This window comes from Lonchura striata, chromosome 20, assembly GCF_046129695.1.
Source record: "Lonchura striata isolate bLonStr1 chromosome 20, bLonStr1.mat, whole genome shotgun sequence".
Taxonomy (NCBI): Eukaryota; Metazoa; Chordata; class Aves; order Passeriformes; family Estrildidae; genus Lonchura; species Lonchura striata.
In genome coordinates, this window is record NC_134622.1 from 4,660,726 (window position 1) to 4,683,585 (window position 22,860).

Below are 22,860 nucleotides of genomic sequence, written 5' to 3' on the forward strand. Positions count from 1 at the left end.
TTCTGCCCCAGAAGCACCATTGGACAGTTCCAAATTGAGAAGGGGAAAGAAGGAGAGCTGGCAGGAACCGTGCCCAACCTTCTGCCTGGGAGAAAAATGGTTATTTTGTAAGGATGTATTTTATTAAAAAAATAAACCTTTAGTTTTTCTACTACATCCCTTTATGTGCCTGTGCTAGCCCCAGAGCATGGTGTTTGCAGTGGTTTCTGGAGGGTTTATGCATACAAAGTAATCCCTTTAGTGATGATTCCTTCAGAAACTGCCCTCCCATGCAGGGCCCCTGGGCCTCTGGCCACAAGCAGAGCTGTTATCAGAGTTGTCACTTGGGTTTCCTCCTCAGACAGGCTGGCTGGCAGGGAGCACTGGCACACTGCCAGCCACAGCCATCCACTGTCCTGTGCCAGCTCTGCCTCCACTGCCCACACTGGTCAGTGTTAGCTGGTCAGAAAGACTTTCTCAGCAGCAGCCTCACAGAACAGCTCTTTGCACCCGGGAACTGAACATCCCCTCTGTGCTGGAAGACTTGCATTACCCATCACGTGCAGCAGCACATCATGGGCTGTGCTCAAACCCCACATCCCTGCGAGCCAACCCTGCCCTGTGCTGCTGGTTCTGTTCTATTCTCCAGGACACATCAACACTGACTGTCTGCATAGCCCCTCTCTGAATGTCTGCTTTTACCTCCCCGGGGAAAATGATGCTTTGGTTTCTTTGAAAGTGGATCCCAACGGCCATGGCAGAGTTGGTGGAGAAGCTGTAGGGCTGTAATGCTGCCAGAGCCTGCAGGAGCACTGCTCCAGGCTCTCAGGGACACAAGAATGTGTGCCTTAAAGAGGTGCAGGTGATATTTGGTCATAAGCTCAACAAACATATCAAGCCATACCATCAAGCCATGTGTTCCTCAGGGTAAGGTCACCTGCTCTCAGCAGGATGCCTCAGCTTTCGCAGGCAAGGTGGGTTTTTGTAAGGGTATCCATGGATAACTTTTTCACCCAGTTGCCCTGTGTCAGAGGTGCCAGGTGCTTACACTGAGGATGCAGAGAGGGTAAGGGAAAGCTTCCAGGTCTCTGGAGGAGTCGGTGCCTGTTCAGTGGTGCTGGGGGATCTCCTGCAGCGTCCATCGAGGCCCCAGCAGGTCCCATGTGGTGCCACGGTGCAGCTCCTCAGCAAGCTGCTGCCAGCAGAGGGGACTGCAAGACCAGTTTCACAGAGACTGGTTAAAATCCACTTTCCATAGCCAGTGAAGCGAGAGCATTCAGGTAACCTTTAGCACCCACTTACACCGGGTCAATCTCCGGTCAAAACTTAAAATATCAAATGCAAGGCTGCAGGTAGAGCTGCGGGATGTTTCTGCTTGATCTTTCAAGCTGCTTGTAATACGAAGTCCTATTCTTTCCTAGGAAGAATTAAAAGGGAGAATATTAAATCAGGGAAAAGGCAACTTGTAAATTATTCCCTTTAGTTGCTATTCTAAACTTCTGAACTGGAATCCCTGAAAGTCCCAAGGCTGCTTTAAAATCCATGGAAGGATTTATTTTCATCTCTTTAACTTGTTTTCTTTAAATGTACAATCTTTGGGGATCTTTTGCTTTGCATTTCATTCATCATTTCTGCAACCAGCAGAATAAGATATTGCAATTTTAATTCTTTCCCCTAAACAAGCTCCTCCTCAAAGCCAGGGGGCCCAGGCTGTGTGGCTTCCAGGTGGGTGCCAAACAGAGCAGTGGCTGTCTGGAGGAAACTGAGAAAGTGTCAGATTTTTACACTGGTCCCCTGTTCCCTTGGCACTTGTTTCAGGCCTTCTTTTGCTGGAAGTGGTGGTCAGAGATTGGAGACCAAGGAGGAAGGGCTGCTCTGTTCAGCCCCCTAAGGAGCCTTCCTTGGCACAGATGCTCTGCTTCAGCACTGCAGCTCCCAGCCCCCTCCAGTGCCTTCCTGTTTGTCAAAACTCACACGAAGCTACTGAATGCAGGATAGGACACAACAGTTAAAAGCTAGAGCCTCACAAATGGAAATGCTGACTGGTTAAGACACCTGGTGTTGCAAGTCCCAGTGGAGAAGTGTGGGTGACCAGCAGGATCATATTCCTGTCCTCTTGCCTTGACTTGATCTTGCTCTGAGGATTAGGGGAGAATTTACTGTTCTTAGACAGAAGAATTTCTTTGCATTGTGACCAGAAAACAACTGCATTTGAAGCAGTTATGATGTGGCCAATGTGTCCTGCTTCTCTCTGACCTCTGAGCAGCAGATGAAGTGTTACAGAATCCCAAAGGGATTTGGTCATCATGTCAAAACCCCTTCAATGACAGTGTGCTGTGTTGTTTCCCATTCATGCTGTGGCCAGTTGAGGGTTGGGTTGTTTGTGGGGTTTTTTTTTAACTCCTTGTTGGATTGCATTTTGGTTTTTACACAGTTATTAATTAATAGAAAAGCAACTTTCAGCAATTCAAGAACTGTCCCAGAAAACACACAAGAAAGAATTCCTATTCTTTACAATTGGCAGTAACAAGCCCTTGTATGTGATGATGTCAGTGCTCCAAACATCTGACAGAGGACTCTAACCTTGATCATGGGTGTTAGACAACAAAAGCAAGCAATGCGTGTAGTGTAACTATTCACATTTTATAGAAACAGAAACCAAGGTACAAGCAAATAATTTTTGATCAGGGATTTAAATGTAGTGAGAATTTTCTGCTTCTGACCATCTTTGTTATCTGTAAAGGCTACTAGGTTGGACCTTGTACAGATATATCTTTTCACTCCCTCAGGCAAGGTTATTTTGAAAAAAATCAAGTAGCACAGATATTCCAGAAGAGCAATTAGAGAAAAAGTTATTTGGTAATAATTATGATGGTTAGTGATTCTGCAGAGATGAAGAATTACATTTCAATCTCTGCAGAGCTGGCAACATTTAATCATTATGTTTGTGCTCAATTCCCAGCACAATGAGGCCCTGATTTCCACCTGGTGCTTCCAGACAAGGCAAATTAAAATGAGTAACACTCAAGAAGTTGATAACTCCTTTCCTGTGCAGCCTCTACTATCTTTAAACCCACTCATTCTTTCTCTGGCAGAGCAGACTCCCTGTTATTTTTAACCCAGTTCTCCTCTTAGGACACCCTTGGATTTTTCCCTAAAAAAGCACCTGTCTTTCTGGTTACACTATTTTCCTTTCTCTTTTGTTGTGGGAGCATGTTTTCAGTTGGATAAGTCCTCTGGCTGACTCAGTGAAGGACTGGCAGGAACATGCATATCCTCCCAGCTCTGAAGGATGCTTTTATTTCCTTCTGTCCCACAGCTGGGCATTCTCAGGCCAGCCTGTGCTGGGTGGCAAAAGGATCTTCTTTGGCCATTTGAGTACTTGACATCTGCAGCTCAGCCTGCAGCCACTCTCCCAGGGACAGTGCAGTTGTTACAGCCCATCTTCCCTGCTGCCAGCCCTGTATTAATTATGCCACACTATAATCTTTGGTTGTCTTTGGTGAAGCTCTTCCTTCTGTTATTTGTTTCTAATTGTTTTATTGCCTTATTTTGAAAGTATAAAATTCAAAACTGTCCAAATGGGTTCTGAATAGAGCAACAACCTGGTCACCTGATGGGCTTCTAAGCAGGGGTGAATCAGGATTGCTCCAGTTAACAGGGCTCTGCCCACAAGTACCAAGCACAGATCCTGCTCAGCTTTATGGGCACCACTAAGAGATTTCCTAAAAAAATGATGGCTTTAAATATTTTTTTACCTAAATGTACTAGTGAGATGTCTAGGGAAATGTAAGCTCTTCCCCTCATGACTGTAACTCAAGGGCAGATTAAATAAACACATTCCCAGTCCTTGTGCCCAAAAAAACCCAAGCAAAATCAGTTAACAACCAGCCATTCTCAATCACTATTGAACAGAAATATCAAAGTCTTATGTTAGCATTGTTATAGGCATTGTGGTCTAAGCATCATAGAGACATTTTCTGTGACCCTCTTTCCACTGGCTACAACTGCTCTGCAGTGTAATCACCTGTGTATGATGAAAAGGGAAGCTGAGGTACGTGATTTCTTTTGGGTTTTTTTTTGGTTTTTTTTTTTTTTCTGGAAGAAACAGCACGTTCTGACTGAGCTGAGCCAACCAGGTTATTTCATTAAATCAAGTGCTCACAGTCTTTGCCAGAGTTGATAGTTTCAAACCTTGATACTGGTGCTAACGTGTGCTTCTGACATCACTGCTGATTTAAACTGCCTGGTGCTAAAGAAGGCAGATCCTTAGGGAACAAATATCAGCATTTTCTAAACAGCCAGCATCTCGTAAACATCTCAAAGCCAAATGAATCAGTCCAAATGACTTCTGAAACCCTTGCAAAACCTCCTCAGCAGGAATTAAGGCAGGAGGAGAAGGAGGCTGAAAGGTTTGCTCATTGCTCTGGAGAAGCTGAGTTGGCCCTGCATGAGCAAGGCCTTGCTTGATAGAATCGAAAGCCTCTGTGAAACAGGTCAGTGTTTTGGCTTACACGTTATGGTCTTTCAGAGCATCTCTCATGCCCTGGAGCCACAGCAGCACAGTCCCTCCACAGGCACAGGCACATTCCTGGTTGTGGGCACATACTCCCAGCCAGCCAAGGAGGTTGCTGGGGCTTTCACTCAGGCCTGGGAGGAGGCTTTGCTTTTGCTCGTGGGCTTGTCTTACTTTTCCTGAGAGTCCACCAAGGCAAACACACAGCCCAGGAGCTCAGGCTGCTGGTTGCCTTGAGATGATGTCTAATCAGTGTCATTAGCTAATATCCAGAGCTGCTGGAAGACAACAGCCACTTTGGAAGGGCACATTCAAGGAGAAGGGGCTCTCTGCTGTGCTGTTACAATCACAGAATCATTTTGGTTGGAAAACACCTCTGAGATCAAGTCCAACAACAAACCCAACACTGACACTAAACCATGTCCCTAAGTGCCACATCTGCATGGTTTTGGCTATCCTAAAATGCATCTGCCATCCTGTCACTGGTTATCATGCTGATGTTCACCTGCCCCAAGAGCCCTTCACTGCCCCTGCACTTGCTGTTCATGGAAGATCGCTGCTGGGTTTTCTCTGTGATGAGCTGAAAACAGCCCTTTGTAGCTTTCTAACAGGGATCGATCACTGAATGCAGCAACTCTTTAGTAGTCAAGATTTGAACCACATAACATTTCAATTCCAAGTGGTTTTGACTGAAAATTGGCAAAGAGAATGCACAAATATTTCAGATGGAAGTGAAAGGGTATTAGCCCTGAATAGACCTGTTCATCTGTAGAGAGTTGCTCAGCTACCTGTGACCAGCCAGGGTGACAAAGCACATTTCTGCAGGAAAAGTAAGACTTGGAGGCACATAGCAAATAGCAGCAGGCTATGGCTGACTATAATAAACATACCCACAGAATGAGCAAATTAAAAAAAAAATATGTTCTTTGCCAGGCTTATAAGATGACTTTGCTGTTTTAATGAATAGTGCCTCTTAATTACATTTTGGTACTTCTCTCAATACAGCGGCAACAGGGGAAGCTTTTTTGAGATTAAAAAGTTGGTAGTAAACCACAAGGTGCATTATTATATGTTATTTTGAGTTATGAAACCCATGGTAAAGAATTAATTTGTTTCCAAAGCAGAGGATTATTTGAGACTCATTGGAAGCAGGCACAGGCATTTCTATCTGCTTGTTGTCACAGCAGGACGGAGCAGCAGTCTGCAGTGGGTTGAGTCAGGATGTGGATTTAATCCATTTAGCTCTCTGGCTAAATCCAAGATTCCTGGCGGGGACCCTGACTGTGAGCGGAGTCACAGCAGAGCCCAGTGAGTCCTGCCACGAGTCACTTGTCACAAAATCGACATCTTCAAGAATCCCACTGCAAACACTTCACTGCTGGGTGCGGTGGGAACCCCTCAACTCAGGGGTAGAGTCCACTACAAGCCAAGAAGTTAAAAGAGAATGGGAGGGGAAAATAAAGCCAAAATATGAGTCAAACCAAAGAGGGTATCTGCTTGTAGGAAGAACAGCAGTGGGATTAGTTGGTGCGCAGCATTTCTCTTCATTGCTGCAAGACTTGAGCAAGTGTGCCTGGTCAGGGTGGGCGCTACTCCTCTAGAGACAGGGGCTGGATGAGGGGACACCGTGAGCCGGGATCCTGGCTCCTCACGCTGAGTCCCTCGGCTCCCACCATGGCAGTGCCACCTGCCCCGACCATACGTGTTACGAGTATTTAGGGAGAATTTCTTCAGAAAGGGTGATTAGGCATCGGAGCGAGCTGCCCAGGGAGATGGCGGAGTCATTTTCCCTGAAGGCGGCTCTGAATGTTCTGTTCTGTCACAGGCTGGACTGGACGATCTCAGAGGTCTTTCCCAACTTGAGTGATTGTGTGATTAGGAAAAAAGCCCCGTGTTTTCACCCAAAAGCTCGCACCCCAGATGCACTTCTGGAAAAAAAAAGAAAAGTGGGGGGGTTTTTTTGTTTGTTTTGGTTTTGGGTTTTTGTTTTGTTTTTGTTTGTTTGGTTGGGTATTTTGGGGGCTTTTTTTGCCCCGAACCCCAGCGCCCCCTCGCCGCGTGCCCCCCCCACCAACTTGAGTGATTGTGTGATTAGGAAAAAATCCCCGTGTTTTCACCCAAAAGCCCGCACCCCAGATGCACTTCTGGAAAAAAAAAAGAAAAGTGGGGTGTTTTTTTTTGTTTTGTTTTTGGGGTTTTTGTTTTGTTTTTGTTTGTTTGGTTGGGATTTTTGGGGGCTTTTTTTGCCCCGAACCCCAGCGCCCCCTCGGCGCGTGCCCCCCCCCCCAACTTGAGTGATTGTGTGATTAGGAAAAAATCCCCATGTTTTCACCCAAAAGCCCGCACCCCAGATGCACTTCTGGAAAAAAAAAAGAAAAGTGGGTTTTTTTTTGGTTTTGTTTTTGGGGTTTTTGTTTTGTTTTTGTTTGTTTGGTTGGGCTTTTTGGGGGCTTTTTTTGCCCCGAACCCCAGCGCCCCCTCGCCGCGTGCCCCCCCCCTCGCCTCGTCCCCTCATCTCCCTCACGGCCACGCGCGCGCGCGCCGCGGGAGGCGCGGCCGCCTCCGGCCAATGGGCGGCGCGGGCGCGGGCGGGGCGGGGCGGGGTGCGGCGCGCGCCGGCCCCGCGCGGCCAATGCGGGGCGGGGCGGGCGGCGCGAACGGCGGCGGCGCGCGGGGCGGGCGGGACCCGGCGGCAGCAGGTGAGCGGCACCGGAGCCCCCCGCGAACGGGAGACCCCCGCGCCGCGAACCCCCCGGCAGCCGGCGGCGAGTGGTCCGCGGGTCGGTGGAGGGGACGCGGGTGGGATCCAGGCGGCCGCCGCATCCCCCGAACTGCGGGAGTCGCCGGCGCGGCGCGGCGCGGCCGGGGATGCGCCCGGCAGCTGCAGCTCCGGAGGTGATGATTTTACCGGGCTGAAAAATAAAATGCCTCTGAAAGCCGGGGTTTAGAGCAGTTTGAGCCGTGCCAGCCGTCTCTCGCCCTTTCCTCGAGGGGGCAGAGAAGAAGGTAAGAAGTGCGGTGAGCTCCGTGCAGGTTTGTCACGGCTTCCTAACCCTCCTTGCTGCCCCTGGGATCAGCCTGAGCTCCTCAAAGTTTGGGTTTTGTCGTGGGTCGGTGCCGTGGCCTGAGCTGTCCTGCCCTGGCCGGGTCTCGGAGCACGCACCTGGCAGCCAGGCTGGCATGAGAGGAGCTTATCTCCCTCTGTGCTTACCTTGGCTCTGAGGCACAATAACCTGCAGCTCCCTACGGCCCGTGTGCTGTGAACGAGGAAAACTGCTGATCCTGCGATGATACCACTTTCTTCAGCTGTTCTGACGGAGGTAAAATTACTGCTCTGTTGTAGTTGTAACTTAATGGAAAAGGTTTTGTTTATAGGAAGCTGTTGCTTTTCTGTTTACAGTAGTCTGCAATTCCACATTAATCTTCCCATCATGTGTTAACTTCCTCCCTGTGAGGCATCTCTGGCAGCTTCAGTTTGTTCTGGAGTTTGACATGGGATGGCTTTGAAGTGTTGCTTTTGAAACTGGATAAGGGGAGCAGAGAGCCGCTATCTCAGTTGCTTGAAGAGAAAAACCAAAGCCAGTGTGCTGGGGCTGTGCTCCAGCCTGTCCTGTGCATGGTTTGCTGTTAGCCCTGTGCTTGGGCTGGGGTGCCTGGTGTGAATGGGATCAAACTCCAGGCAGAGCAATAAATTTGCTTTCCTGGGTTTGTTCCCTCGGCTTTTGCTTGGAGAAGGTCAGATCTTAGCAACCAGAGTTAAGCACCAGGCTCTTATCATTCCAGCAAGGAGTTCAGGCATGTCATGGGTTGATACGGTCTGAAGGCTGGGCTTTAAGTCACAATGGATGCCAGGCCACTGGGTCCCAACAGATTTCTTTCCTTAAGGGAAGCTGTGTTGGCTGGTGTGAAGTTCCTTCTGTCTGGAGCTGTCCCCAGCTATTTCTCCAAGAGTTTGGCATGGCTCTTATGGGTTGGAGTAGGGTATGTGTGAGTGCTCCAGGACAGCTCCTGGCTCAGAGGAGGTGGGCAGAGCTGCAAGGGGGCAGCTCTGTCCTGACATTGCCTCAGAGCAGTGAGCTTCCCCTTCACTCCATACAGCCAGAAGATGCTGTACTTCTGCCATGGCTTTCAAAGCCTGTGCTGCTGCTCTGTGCTCTCTAATTAATGTGTTCATTAAACCCTAAATGTCTTTGCTTGATACAATTAATTGTCCTTGCACTAGCTAGACTTTCAAGGCTAAGCTTTTCTTTGGCTGGGAAGGTTGTAGGATTTCCCTTCCCCTGTTGGGCTCTTTATGGGGTGGCTGCAGTAGGAATGTGCTCAGCCTGCAGCAGAGGGGATGTCTGGAAGGATGTCACAGAGTTCTCCTTGCTGGAGTAAGAAGCACTACTTAGGCCGTGGTCACGACAAACCTTCTGTGTTTCAGACCTTGGCTGGGTGTGAGGAGGTGACACTGTGCTGTGTCACTGTGCTTTAGCCAAGGCTCTGCTTGCAGAGTGGAGCATCTCTTTTTGCTATTTGTTCCCTGATGTTACTGAAGGCAGTTTTAACCCTGTTTGTGCCACTTTCTGATGAACTGTGGAAAGAACAGTTGTGTCTGAAAGCCAAATCTTCTCTTCAATGTCAGTGCTGACCTTAGAGCCTTTATAGGGTCATTGTTACCTAAGGACAGGGGAAAGAGAAACTTCTTTTCTAAGAGGCTTCAAGAAAAGGCTTAGGTTGCTGGATGGCTTCTTGCATGTTGGCTTTGGTCTCCAAAGGAGGTATCTGCCTGGCCGAGGGGCAGAGAGGATAAATCCTGGCACACCAAGCTAGTGGAGAAGGGATGTGTGTTGGTGAAGAGCTCGGTGTGAGGATTTTGTCAGTGCTGGAGCTGTGGAAGGCAGTTTGGTAGGATGAGAAATCAACTTATGCAGTTAGTCTGCCTTGGGAAGATGCCTGGAGAGAGGATAGCCTTTGGTGCCCTATTGCACAGGTGGATGATGGGCAGGTGCACTGTTGATGGGTCTGCTCAGCTGCTCAAAGCCCTGACAAATGCTGGGTAGGGGGAGGCAGGTTCTGCCTGTGTGAGAGATCTCCCTCGGTCCCAGGGCCCTGTGGGGATGCTGAGTGAAGCAACACAAGTAGGTGCAGTGGTTTGTGTGGAGTCAGCAGCAGAGCCCAGCTTTGGGCAACATCAGGCCATAGCAGCAGCTCTCCTGAATAGGAAGGAGGATGGAGAAATATGATTTTTGGGTGGGCTTTTACCTCTCACTTGGGGTGGGGGGAGACTTCTCCTGCACAGCCTCTGGTAGGTGCTTTCTGCTACTTTCTGCTGCAGCTTGGCAGGTGGAGAGGGAGGCTCAGGAAGCTGAGCCATCCCTTTGCTGAGAAAGAGCAAGGAAGCAAGTTACCCCTTCATCTTTGGGATGAAAGCAAGGCCTGAGCTGTCAGCCTAAAAGCCAAGTACAGAGTAGGTATGAGATAAAATATGCTTGGCTTGTGTCTCAAACTGCAGCAAAGCAGAACCCTCTGAGGTCAACCAGGTATTCAGTAACCCTTGTGAAAATTCTTCCTCTTCTGTCTTTGTCTTCATTGTTGCTCCTCTGATTTTCAATATTTGTTTTCCATTTTTTTGGGGGGTGGGGGGCATGTGATGTCACTTGCTTTAAGAAGCAAACATCCAGCATGGAGGAAGGTGACCCAGCCACCAAAAATAAGTGGTTGAAAAAGGAATGTGTGTGGCTGGCTGTGGGAATGGTTGAAGTGTGCAAAGCAATTGTTGACATAATGCAGTCATCGAGGCAGGTCTGAAGATTGGTTAGGGATATTTGTCATGGATAAAGTATCAGGTACAGCTGGTAAATGAATGATACCAAAAACTGCCATGTAGTCACGCATGTCATTTTAATTAAGACACTGATTAAGCTTAGCATGGTTGGAGAAAAGTGTCTGAAACCTTCTAAAGAGAGCAGATCCTAAGAACTGATAAACTGGAGAAGGATACTAATCTGAAAGATGGTGTGGTGGGAAGGAGCCACAGTGATTTTTATCCATGAGTGGGAGGGTGGCTGTTGATTTGTGGTGGTGGGTGAGGTGTGAGTACATGTGTTCCAGCCCTTCAGAAACAGGGGTGGTTCTCAGGCTTGTGTATTTGGCCACAGTTGGTGACTTTACAGACTGAGTCCTTAATCACAGAGAAAGATTTTATAGACTGTGTCATTGATGCTGAGATGCAGTCAAGATATGCAGAACTTGCAGTTCTAACTTGCTTAGGAATTTGCAGCCTGGATTTGTTGGTCCCTTCTACTGGTTTAAGTTTTTAGAAAGATTTTCATGCTTCATTGCACTCTTCAGTTTTATTACATATTTTATATATTCATACCTATTTTATAGATTAGATATTCACTTTATTTTATATTTTTGGCACAAGTGATATGGATATAAACAGAGGGGGAAGCACAACTATCATATCTGTCAAGTACCTGACACAGGAGAGATTGTGTTTGTTGTTTTCAGGTGCTGGTATCCCTGGATGGGGAAGTTCTGAAAGCCCAAACACTTTTGATGACACAGCTTCTCTGTGGGCTGAAGCTGGCAGCTGAAAGGGAGGGCTGTCCCACAGCAGCTGGGAGCTTCATATCCCACAAAGCTGCTGGTTTGGGGAGTGAACCTGGCTGAGTATGAACCCTTGTATTTTATTTCTTGATGGCACCCACTGCATGAGCTGAGTCATGCTTTGTGCATAAGGTGTGGTTTGTTGAGGACTTATTTCTTTTGGATTGCTGCCCTGGGAAGGCATTAATTTTGGGTGAGTACAGCTGAAATAGTTGTAGTTGTTTTTGCTAGAGTCTGTGTGGGATTAATTTAGGCTGCTTGTGTCTGGGGTGATTTCAGTGTTTCTGCAGAGTGGTGGCTGTGAAATGTCATGATGAATTCTTCAGTATTGTTCAGAGAATTGATGGTGAAGTTGTTAGCTATTTAACAGTGACTGCTCTAATTATTCTGGTGTGAGTGTAAACAGCAAGGCTGGAGCAGCACTTTAATATGTGTCTTTCTGAGATGCAGACATGCTTCTCCTTTCTCCTGTTCCCAGGCTGCAGTCTCTGTGTTTGGCTTGGACAGGCAGAAAAGCCATGCAAATCCAGCTTTCCTTTCTGCTGGTCCTGGTGCTGAGTGGCAACTGCTTCCCTGAGTGCAGTGGAGCCAAATTCATGGCCTCACTTCTTTTGCTGCCTTCTGCAATTCCCTGTCTCCAGTGGTTGCCATTCACTCACAGCAGTATGAGTGAGGACTGTCCTTTTTAGAGCTGGGATGTTGGTGGGAGTCCTTGCTGCAGAGCAGAGGGGCCTGTATTAAGCCCAGGTCTCTGTGCCAAGGTGGAAGAGAGCAGATCCCTGAAGCCTGCAGTTCCTGTGCAACATCCCATGAATATTTTTGGGGTGTGCTGATTGTTTTTCTTAGCCAAGTGGCACTGTGATTTTGTGACCTTGTGAGGACAGAGCATTGAGTGCTGGGGAAACCCAGGCTAAATAACACTTTCTGAGGATGTGTTAGTGTTGTATTTGTGACTGATTGGGATTGAGGTGAGAGTGTGAATCAGTGGTCCCAAGGGATGTGAGATCATCCTACCCTGCTGACCTGGGCTGTGGTGCCTGTGTGTGACAGTTCAGTCAGGTGTTGCTGTTCTCCTCCTGCTGTTCCTCAGCTGTGCCTCTGCTGCAGAGATTGGTCACAATTCTGTGAGTGAGCAGTCTTGTGAGTGCAGCAGAGCTGGGACCACCCACTCCATAGTTTGTCTTGGTTTTGCTTTGCTTTTGTAGAGTGTATTTATTAACTCAAAGACTGTTTTGCTATCATGAGACTTTGTCGTGAGTGACTGTCTCTTCTTCCTTCTCCCACTCCCAGCAGTAGTTCAGATTTCCATTCTACAGAACAGAAGTGAGTGGGTCCTAAACACCCAAAAAGAGTTGCTGAGGGTGGATTTGCTATTTGTAGACAAAAAACATGGGCACAGCCCTCTGAAACCCATGGCTGGAGGCTGTTGCCTCTGCAGTAGATAAAGCTGAAAGAATTGGGCAACAGTAGCAAAAAAAAAGAGCCAGCGCAGCTTTGCAGAGTAGTGTGTGCATGTGTGTACCTACCTGAGGCTGGCTCTAATTATCACAGCTCCCCTGCTGTCCTGTTGTTGAGTCCAGCTCTGTCAAAGTTACTCTCAACTACCTCCTGCTTTTGTTCTTACTCACCATGGTACTGGCAGCACACAGGTACTGCCAGAGTTTTTCTCCTGCCCCTGGACCTCCTCATGTGCTGGATGCTGCTGGTGGCCTTAGTCTGCTCTGCTGCTCTAATGTGGTGTCTCAGAGAGAATTTGGGATGCTCAAAGGGACCCCTGCCTAGAAGAGGGTCTGTAGCTGTTGCTTCATGCTGGGTATCTCCTATCAGACCCTCCCTCCCCCTCATTCCAGCCCAGCCCATGGAGTCCTGTTTGTGGACAAGGAGCTGAAAGATGTATGAGCTGCCTCCTCATTAGGAGCCTGGTGGGGATGTGATCTGAGCATGAACCACAGCTCCACTGGGGAAGGAGGCTTCATTCCTGCAGTGTGTGAGCAGTGCTTGATGGTGGCATGAAAGAAAAAGGATGAATTTGCCTCTCAGTGAGTTGAGTGCTGCCTTGGAGAAGTGTGTTCTATTGCTTCAGAGCTTCCTCCCCTGTCTTTGCCGATGCTTACAGGTCAGTGTGGAAAACTGGGAGGGAAGGAGAGAGCACTGGGCTTGGATACTGGTGATATATAGAAGTTGGTTAACCCTATGCCAAAGAAATGGAAGTACTTGAAAGGCAGGAGGACCTGCTGCAGTGTTCCTATGACAAATTATTGCAGTGCACATGTGGAAGCCAACCACTTAAATTAGTCAAGTCTTAATTTTGACACTTCCTAATACCTGTTTTTGGAAATGCTGTCTGGGCAGCACTGGTCTGGGATACTATTTGTGCTGGAACCAAGGGTTTGGGTCTGCTTGCTAATGGTGTTCAAGTGGCAATATGAGGACAGGAAAGTCATCTGCTGACCTCTCACTGATGAGGTGCCTTGATGCTGAAATCTGGACTGACCTTTCTGTGGCTGTCAGGCAGCTTGACTGACGAAGGTTAATGATGTCTGAGGCTAGCAGTGTAAAACAGACCTGAGATGAGTCTTTCAGCCCTTCTGTGTCAGCACCTCATCTCCAGGCTGAAAGATGGGGCTGGGAAAGTGAAAGATGTCCAAGTGCAGGTTGTTAGGCCAGTCCTTGCTGAGTGCAGGGGGAACAGAAAAGTGTCCCCTCAGGGCTGGGGGATGAGCCTGGGGTTACTGCATGAGCAGGGTGTGATTTGTTATAACAGTGAGAACAAGGTCCTCTGGCTCATCTTGTCCTGTGGTAGTAGTGGGCATGAATTTCAGTGTTCTCAGCTGTGTTATTAACATGGAGTTCCAGGTTAGAGAGATCAGACATCTCTTCCAGGGTGCTGTGTCCTTTCTCATGCAGTTTGATTTGAGCAGTGCTTGTAATTTGCCTTGAGAAATAGTGAGAAGGCATGCTTTATTCATAGCCATAGCTGGGAGTCCATTCCTTAATGCTAGACAAGATTGATTTAAGTCTGAATGCAGAATGGAACTGGTATTTTTGCTTAATTTTCATAATTTGCTGTTACCAAGGAGCTGTAAAGTGTCTGTACTCCACCTGAATGCCACTAGATCTGTCTTCCATGCAGAATGATTATGAGAGATGCAAGAGGACAATATGAGATTGTCCCACCTGTGGGAACTGATTCTCAGCCACCAGAAAGAGCAAAACCAATACAGCTTTCCTTGTGCTCATCCAAACATCTGCCTGCTTGCCTCATTGTTTATTGTGTTAAGAGCATAAACTTCACAGCAGGGACCACCATTTTCTCTGTGCAGCATCAGGCCCAGGTGATAACACTGTCTGAAGTGCCACAGTAATGGAAAATAAGCTTCCAGATCTGAGTCAAAAAATGGCAGATGGTCTGGGGATGCACAGAGCATTCTGTTACCTAAAGAGACGTCTTCTGTTTGACTCCAAAAGCAGCATGTTACTGGGCTGCCTTTGGTTCAGTGCCTGCCCAGAACCCAGGGGAAGCCCCCTCCCCTCTCCTCATCCCCAGGGAGGTCCCTGGCTCTCCCTGCTCTCCTTTGCCTGCTCCATGCCCAGGTGCACCAGCCTCCTGCTGATGCCATGGCTGCAGTGCCAAGGTATTCTTGGGGGTTTTGCTGTGAGCTGGATAAAACCACCTGGATTCATGAGGTTGGTTTGTGGTTACTGCAAAGTGCTGAGAGTCTCATTCCACTAAGGCCCTGTGGAGGAAATGAAACCCAGAGTCTTTAATATTCCATGCTCTTTAGGTATGAATAAATTTTTCCTTGCCCTGAAATCATCTCTTGCTGTGAAATCCATTCCACTCTCTTTGTCTAAGACAATCAATCTCCTTCCTTTCCTCTCTCCTCCCATGCCCCAGCTTTTATTAACCTAGAAATGTGCTGACATTTCACCATCAAACTGGTTAGGGAGCTCTGCAGAGTATTTTTGCAAGTTGTCAGTGTAGCTGCCTACAAAAGAAGGGGAAGATGGCTCAGAGTTGCTCATCTCCTGGGGAATTTGGTTTTCCTAGCTGATGGCTTTCTGCAGAAGTGTCTGACAGCCCTGTCTATGTCATGGTCTGTCTGTTCCATTCAAAAGGGAGAGCATCATTGTGTTTCAATACATTTATTTTGGCAGTGCTCCCTCCTGTAGCAATCCCTGTCCCACCATGCAGGTGTCTGGAGCTGTCCCTTCCGCTGCCGTCTTCTGTGGGTCACTCAGTGCCTCTGCAGTTGTTCTGCTGTCTTGGCAAGAAGCCTGTGCCTCACACTGAGCCCCTTCCTGCTGCACTGCCCAGGAGGCTGAGCTGTCCCACTCTGGAGTTGTTCAGTTCTGCAGTAACCTGGGCTGGTGGCAGCTGAGGGGCCTGGGTGAAGCCCCTGAGCTTTCCTGGAGCAGGTACAGGTGGCTGCACTGTTTGGGATGGACTGAGCTGAAGCTTGTTTGGACCCGACACTTGAAGCAAAGTCATCCCAGCCACTCCTTATTTGCTGTCATTGAGAAACACCATTTCCAGCAGCAACTTGGCTATTCTGAAGTCCTTGACCTCCTCTGAACCTCTCTGTGGCCCTGGCAGCTCCCAGACTCAGCAGTGCTGGTAGTTGGGAAGAGTGAGCCAAACACCATCAGCTCTCCTCATGTCTTCCAGCCTAGCAGTGCCTGCTGCCCTGCACAGCCCCATGCCCTGGCTGGACAGTCCTGTGGGGAGTCACCAGAGCCAAAGAATTTGGGGGGATCTGCTGAGCAGCTCCTGGAGGCAGGCAGGAAGCCAAGAGCTGGAGCACAGGCTGCTGAGCTGGAGAGGCTGGGAAAGCCTGTCCAGAAGGGACTCTGAAGGTGCTCTGAGGTCACTGTTAAATCACAGTCACATCATCACAGAGTTGGGAACTGACCTGCAAAACCTGGAGCCTTAAAGGCTGTGACAGGGAAAGGAATACAACACCCCTGTGATGTGCCCCTGGGACTGCTGGAACACTGCTGGATGTCACTGGGACCAGCTGAAGGTAGTGAAGCAGCTCCTTTACTTTGGAAGCTGCAATGGGAACACCTCCTAGGCACTGGGGAGGGTGGTGCTGATGCTGATGAAAGCAGATTCCTGACATTAATACCGGATGGAATGCAGCTGCTCCTTCATGTGAGAAGCTGGAAGCCTTTGGGTTCCCCATACCTCCACAGGTGCTGGGGAGCAGCTGCTCCTTCCATGGTGCCACGCAGGTCCTACATCAGCTCTGCAGTGTGTCAAACCAAACATTTCTGCTGATTGGGCTGGACAGAGTCTCCTGTCAAATTATTTCTTTTGGCTACAATTTTTTCTGCTTTGGAAACATGTTATTTTCTAGTCTTTTGAGACCACCTCCCAGAAAGCATGGGAATTGTAAGTATTTAGACATGTAATAATGATGTAATTAAAAATTTAATTGTATTTTTCTTGTTGGAGTGTAATTCATTTGATTTAAAGTGTGGTAGTAGCTAATTGGTTTCTGGGCCAGACTTGCACAGGCAGCCGGGGGGGAGGGACTGCAAATGAGTCTAGCCAGGAAATTGCACATTTAAATATAGTTCTTAGTAGGGTCAGCAAACACCCAAGGGACAAATTAAGAGTAAAATTTCTACTGTAATGTGTTCATTTAGCTGCAGGCATAATCTTAAGGAAAACAAGGAAGCTTGGGAGTGAGAGGAGCAAATTTCAGGTAGATGTCCCTTCTGTAGTGTATTTGTGTGCTGCTGCAGGTCTCTAATAGGTACGTGCATCCTTCTCCTGGCTCTGGGCTGTCTGGTATGTTGGCTGATCCCAAGAAGAAACCACTGAAGGGATTTTTGGGTTTGTGGGTGTTAGTGGCTTCACTGGAGGATGGGAATCCATAGTTCACATAATGCTGTGGGGCTGCTGTGAGCAGCTTTGGCACAGATCACCTGGATCACACGGTGGGAGGGAGATGGGACCAGCCACCACCTCGTTCCTTGGGTTCATGGGGGACAGCTTTGGGTTAGTGGGGGAAGGCTGCTGCCTTCTTCCCAAATGGCTGCCTGGGATGGGACATCCCCTCCGTGGGTTCTGACCTGTTTCTCTGAACAGGCATTCAGGAATGTGAATGGAGTCTGTGGCATGAGATGGATTCTGCCTGAAAAAAAAATTATTCACGGAATCAAAGCACTGGGATTGTCCCTTTGGAAATCTGCAGCCCTGTGTTTTTCCTGTTGGGACCCGTGCCCCTGTCACAGATGGACAAGGTCATTGTCCCTTCTGGGGACATGTGTGAGGAGAGCAGTGAGGAGTAAGCAGCCAAAGCCCAGGCTGCAGGACATGGAGCACATCTGGAGTAACTCCTGGCTGAGAGCCAGCACTGCTCTCGGGTTTGACTAACAACATTAATTTTCCAGCCCTGCTTATTTCTTGATTCAGGCACAGCTCGGAGCACGTGCAGCAGAGCTCACCTACTCCCTGGTGGCACTAAGGGAACAGTCTGAGTTAGTCCTTGGCAATTGTAATTTCCCTTGAAGGGTAAGCTAAAGAAATGTGGCTGGTGATGGGAGATGCAGAAGAGCAGCTTGTGTAATGTTTCCCAGGACCTCAGACCCAGCTCTTGGTGCTTCCCCTTTCACTTTGACTGTGTCCCCAGGGGAAGGCCACGTGTTCAGGGTGGGAGGCAGAGCTTGTTGGGAATGAAGCCTGATCCCACATCCCTCTCCTCTCTGGAGGGCTGCAGAGCTGTTCCCTCTAGCTGAATAAGATTCCACAAAAGCTGGGGATCATCCCACCTGACTTGCAGTGTATCCACTTGGAGGGAGAGCTTCCTGACAGGTCTGCAGGTGTGACCAACTGCATTGTGCATCACTTGTTTTGTATATTCTAATTAAATTGTTGCTAATTATTTTCTTTTTATATCCTATTAATCTGTTTTTATCTCAACTCACAAATTTTACATTTTTTTCCCTCAGTTCTCTCCCCCATTCCTGGAGAGGGATCTGTAAGCAAGCAGCTGTGTGATGTTTACCTGCCTGCCAAGTTAAACTACAACATTTAAGCTCTATTTTTAAAGCTTGCTTTGATTCTAAGCTCTTTGAGCCAAAGCTTGCCTTTCTGAAAGCATCAAGCACAGTGGGGCATTGAGTTCTCCATTAATTGATGCTGTTGCCAGGCTATTGAAAATTTGTAATAATGTGGCCAAATTTTCAAGTGTGGTCTAGGCTTTCTGCCTGGATGTCGAAAAGGGAAAGCTAATTACAGTGTGAACTGAGGAGAACAGGCTGGATGGAAGGAAATGTCATTAAGGTTCTCCTCAGGTGCTGGGTCAGCCCATGTCAAATCACAGCTGCCTCAATCTCTAAATTTCTTCCTCCTTCCTTTAAATTATTCCCAAGTGATTTCTTGCAAGTGTAACCACCTTTTATAACAAAGGAATGAAAACTGGCTGTTTTCTTTTAATACAAACAGTAGAGGCTGGGCTGGGGCTGCAGAAGCAAATAGAAGAGGTCATTTTCTAACCTGGTCCTGTAGCAGTGTGCAGAGTGCCTGTGCTGGCTTCCTGCTGACCCTGGGCTGTGGTCACTGGGGGGTGTGTGCTTTATCCTCTCTGACACCCTGTGGAATTGGTGTTGGAATGCCTGAACTCCCCTGTTTGTCTGGCAGGTGTGGCACAAATTCTGCTTCCTGAGCAGTGCTTGTCACACTGCAGAGCTCAGTTCTCTACAGTGTTGTGGAGACTGAAAAAATAGCTTCAGAAGGCTTGTAGTCAAACTCAGAGATGTTCAGTCAGGGCTCCCTGAGCAACTGCTTGAAGCCAGGAGGTGCTGTCAGGAGGCCAAACTCTAAACTTTTCCTCATTATCATAACTATTTTTAAGCTCTTAGTTTCTGCAGCAGCACTCCTCCCAGCATCCACTGCTGGCCACTGTTAGAAATCAGGGCAGGGTGGATACATGGCTTGACTCAGTGTGGCTTTTCCTATAAATGATCTGCTGGCTTCTTTTCTAGAAGCTCTTGACCTGCATTTCAAACTTGGTGTTGGTACAGGAACAGCAGTTACAGCTCCATAATGCACATGTGGGGAAAGTTTAATCTCTTGCAGCTCCCTCTCAGCATGGAAGGTCTTGGTGTCAGCTAGAGCTGGGTAGGACTAGAACCATGTAAATCAGAGCTTTTTGTAAAAAAATATATATTTATTTAATCTGTTTTCCTTCTGAAATGAAACCCCATGTGAAGCTCAAGCTGGATACCTGCTGTGAGTCTCTGTTTTACCAGTCCTGTCTCTCACCCTGCATTCCATCAGCTTCTGGAGCCTTTGTCCTCCTGGACTCAAGTGTCCTGCTGTGATTAGTTAGGGCTCCAAGGATTTGTTACAAGTTCTCAAGGAGATGGATGTCCAGGTAGAGGGGGAAGATGTTATGGTGAGGGAAAAGTGAGGGGCTCCAGTCTTTACTTCTGCTCATACCAGAACAAGGTGGCTCATGCTGCTTCTCTCACCTTCAGTCTCTTTCCTGCCATCATTCTGGTGCCATTCTTTCCATTTTTCTGCCCTTGATGCTTGGTCCTGGAGAATCCTTGTCCTGTGACCACTTCTGAGCAGGGACTGCTCTGATTCAGGGCTAGGCTGCTGGGAGAGCACTGCTGGCCAAATTTTGGGTTATTTGGAGAAGCAATGGACAGTGATGGTGGAGCGTATAAACACCAAGCCTGACAGCTACTGTGTGTTCTCTGTGCTGGAGCAGAGAGCTTGGGGACACCTTGGAGTCCACAATGCAGGTAGTTGCCTGACCACAAATTATACAGAAACCTAAAGCCTAAGAGAGCTTAGAGCCCTTCACTGCACTGCCAGCAAGGCTCACTTGGCTCACTCACATGATGCCACATGGTCAAGCCATTGCTGCACTGATGGTAGTAGTGTCACTTTTCATCCACCAGGATGGTCCACCTTGGACTGTGGTCCTGAGCCTTTCTGAGACTGTTTTTCCCTTTAAAATTTCACCTGGGAGCTTTCACAAGACACAGAATTTGTAGTTCTCTCTTTACTACTTCATTGTTCTCCTGCAGTGTAAGGCCCTCTCGCCCAGAGGGAGGAAGATGCTATGGTGAGCTTTAGGTCAGGCTGAGCTGAAGAGTGTCAGATTAAGCACAAATTTATCTCCATGTCCCAGATCACAAACCATTGAAGGAGTTGGTGGGTTGTTTGCATGTGGTTAAAGAGTGGACAAATGCAGTCCAGCTCAAGTGCTGGCTAATAAAGAGTCTAGTACAGAAAATAAGATCCTCAGAGGAGATTTAATAATGGGGGAGAATAATTGTAAACTACTTCAGAATATTAACCAAAGGCTGAATGCATCCAATTAGCTTAATGAAGCTGGGTGGTTGGGTTCTTTTTTTAATCAAACAGATGGGCAAAACATTATGCACAAAAAATGAGATCTGAATACAATGAACACATTTAATTAACAAATAAAAGACAGAGAAAGGGTTTGTTTTTCAACTTGAGAATTGAAAGCTTATACTGCATCAAATACTCAAAAAAGGCTTAAATGTCATGGTGTCTTGAAAGTCTCAGATACTTACAATTTTTATTTGCAACAGCTTGGGTGTTTGAGATGGGGGGTCAGCCTGGGGCTGGCTGCACCTGCAGGCAGGTGAGCAGGTGTGGAGGCAGAGATGCATCAGCAACCCCACCGTGCTGCAGAGCCACAGGCAATCCCTGGCTGCTGGTGTGGGCTGTCCCCAGGGGCAGGCTCAGAAGCAGTAATTTAAGCTCTGCTCAACCCTCTGCTCCAAAACCTTTTCCCTGCATGTCAGTGATCACCTCTGTTCTGCAGAAGGCTCCTGGGTTCATCAGGTGTGAGGTCAGTGTCCTTAGTGTGGTGCTGGTCAGTGTCCTGAGTGTTCAGGAGACCTGTAGGGTGTTTCTCTGGTGGCCTGTGCTGTGTCCTCGTGTGTGGAGCTGGTGCCCAGTACAGACAAACTCCTCTCCTGTCTGTCTGACCACTTTTACTGCGCTAGGAGACCTGGTGCAAATCAATGCCTTCCCTCTCCAGACAGGAGACTCCTCTCCATCCAAACCTGCAGTCCTTATGTAAGTGTGAAATACAGAACTGTAATATCAGTCTTGCCAAGGCTGGGAGTGTTTGCTCTAGCCAATAAGCTGAACAAGCCATTGATATTAAGCCTATAATAATAACACCTTGTAGCTAAAGAGTGTGTTTTCCCCATTGGTGCATTACTCAGCCCTTTTCTTTTGAGGCAGTGTTTTAACAAAAGCAGAGACTTTCCCAGGCTGTGTTTAATTAAACACAGCTCAGAGATCTCTTCATTTCAGTGCTGTGATGGTGTTGCTCTGCAGTCTCATATCCAGGGCAGCTGGAAATGGAACTTGTGCTCTGCTAGTGCATGGGCTGGGCAGATCCCTGTCTCCTGCCCAGATGTGCCTCTCCAGATGTGCCCAGTGGTGTGGAAATCCCAGAGGGGCTCACATTTGTGAAGAGCACAGGCTCCAGCTGCTTTGGAAGCTGAGTAGGGGCTTGGTCTGAGCTGTGTAGCCCATACAAGTGGCAGCTCAGCCAACATGCTTTACACTGCAACTAAGATTTGAGGTGCTAATTTCTACCTGCTTCCCTTTTTTGGTTGCTCATGCAGCTATGGGAGCATTTTGAGTGCAATGGCCTGGTTATCAACAATCACATACAAAGTGAGGGCTTTAATTTGAAGGCTCCTCATTTCTGCCTTAGGAGTTACCCATGAGCAGATGGTGATATGCTCTGGTTTTGCTTATTCTTGCAGATTATTTGCCAGATAATTTTTCTGACTAATCCTTTGGCCCATAGACTGTTTATAAACCTGGAGTCAGGTTTCGGGTAAAAACGCTTGTGTTTGCAAATTTGAAAATCTGTTCCTGTGCTGGCTTGCTGGTGTCACTGTGAGCGGGAGACTGTTCTCTGAGTGGCAAGTGCCCTCTGCACCATGGGACATAGGCAGCTCCTACAGAGGAACCTCCTTCCCAGTGACAGGATGGGAAGAACAATGTTCATGCCTTGTTTGGGGCTTATTTTAAAGCATGATATGCTGAAGTCCTAACCCCAGCATCAGTGCTGTCATACAGATTGACCTCCCCTGAGGTCACATTGCTGTTTCAGGTGGCATGGTAAGGAGGCACTTCTGCTGCCACAGAGTTTGTGTCCTGTGCAGGTGATGCTGCATCACCACAGCAGAAGTTGGGGAATTTGCCTGTGTATGGCTGGGCAGGACACTGGTATCAGTAGTGGTGGGGGCACTGCAGCCACTGGCACAGCTCTCCCTGAAAAGAGCTAAAAGGCTGTGACAATATTATTATTAGTAGTAGTAGTATTAGTATCAGTATTGTTATTGTTGTTATTATTATTATTATTATTATTATTATTATTATTATTATTATTTTATTGTTAATTGTATTATTGTTATTAACATAATTATTATTATCTGTGGTGATACTTTATTGTTGTTGTTGTTACTATTATTGTTGTTATTGTTTTCCCCTCATCTCTTACCACCTCCACCTTTTAAAAAAAATCAGTCCCTTGGATGTGTCTGGAGAGCTGGCAGTGGTAACGGCCTGACTGATTTATTCTGGTGTTTTAACATTTACTGGATTTACATAACAGCCAAACAATCTGTTTCAGGAGTTTAATATAAACCCAGCTCTAGTGAGTCACATCCATTTTAGCAGTAATGCAAAGAGAGGCAGCTGGGGGAGTGAGGAGGTGACTTTTTCTGGGTTTCTGCATGGGAAT

The 22,860-nt window shown here is 47.7% G+C and overlaps 1 protein-coding gene across 6 annotated transcripts in view; it reads left to right on the plus strand.

Annotated features, from left to right (window-relative positions):
- The first annotated feature begins 7,129 nt into the window (after positions 1–7,129).
- Positions 7,130–22,860, plus strand: part of CAMKK1 (calcium/calmodulin dependent protein kinase kinase 1) — a 94,725-nt gene continuing 78,994 nt past the window's right edge. For 2 of the 6 annotated variants that reach the window (XM_077787489.1, XM_031506468.2), the window contains exon 1: positions 7,130–7,194. The gene's annotated coding sequence lies outside the window, so the exon portion shown is untranslated. The other 4 variants (XM_077787486.1, XM_031506467.2, XM_077787485.1 and 1 more) reach the window with 4 other exon arrangements.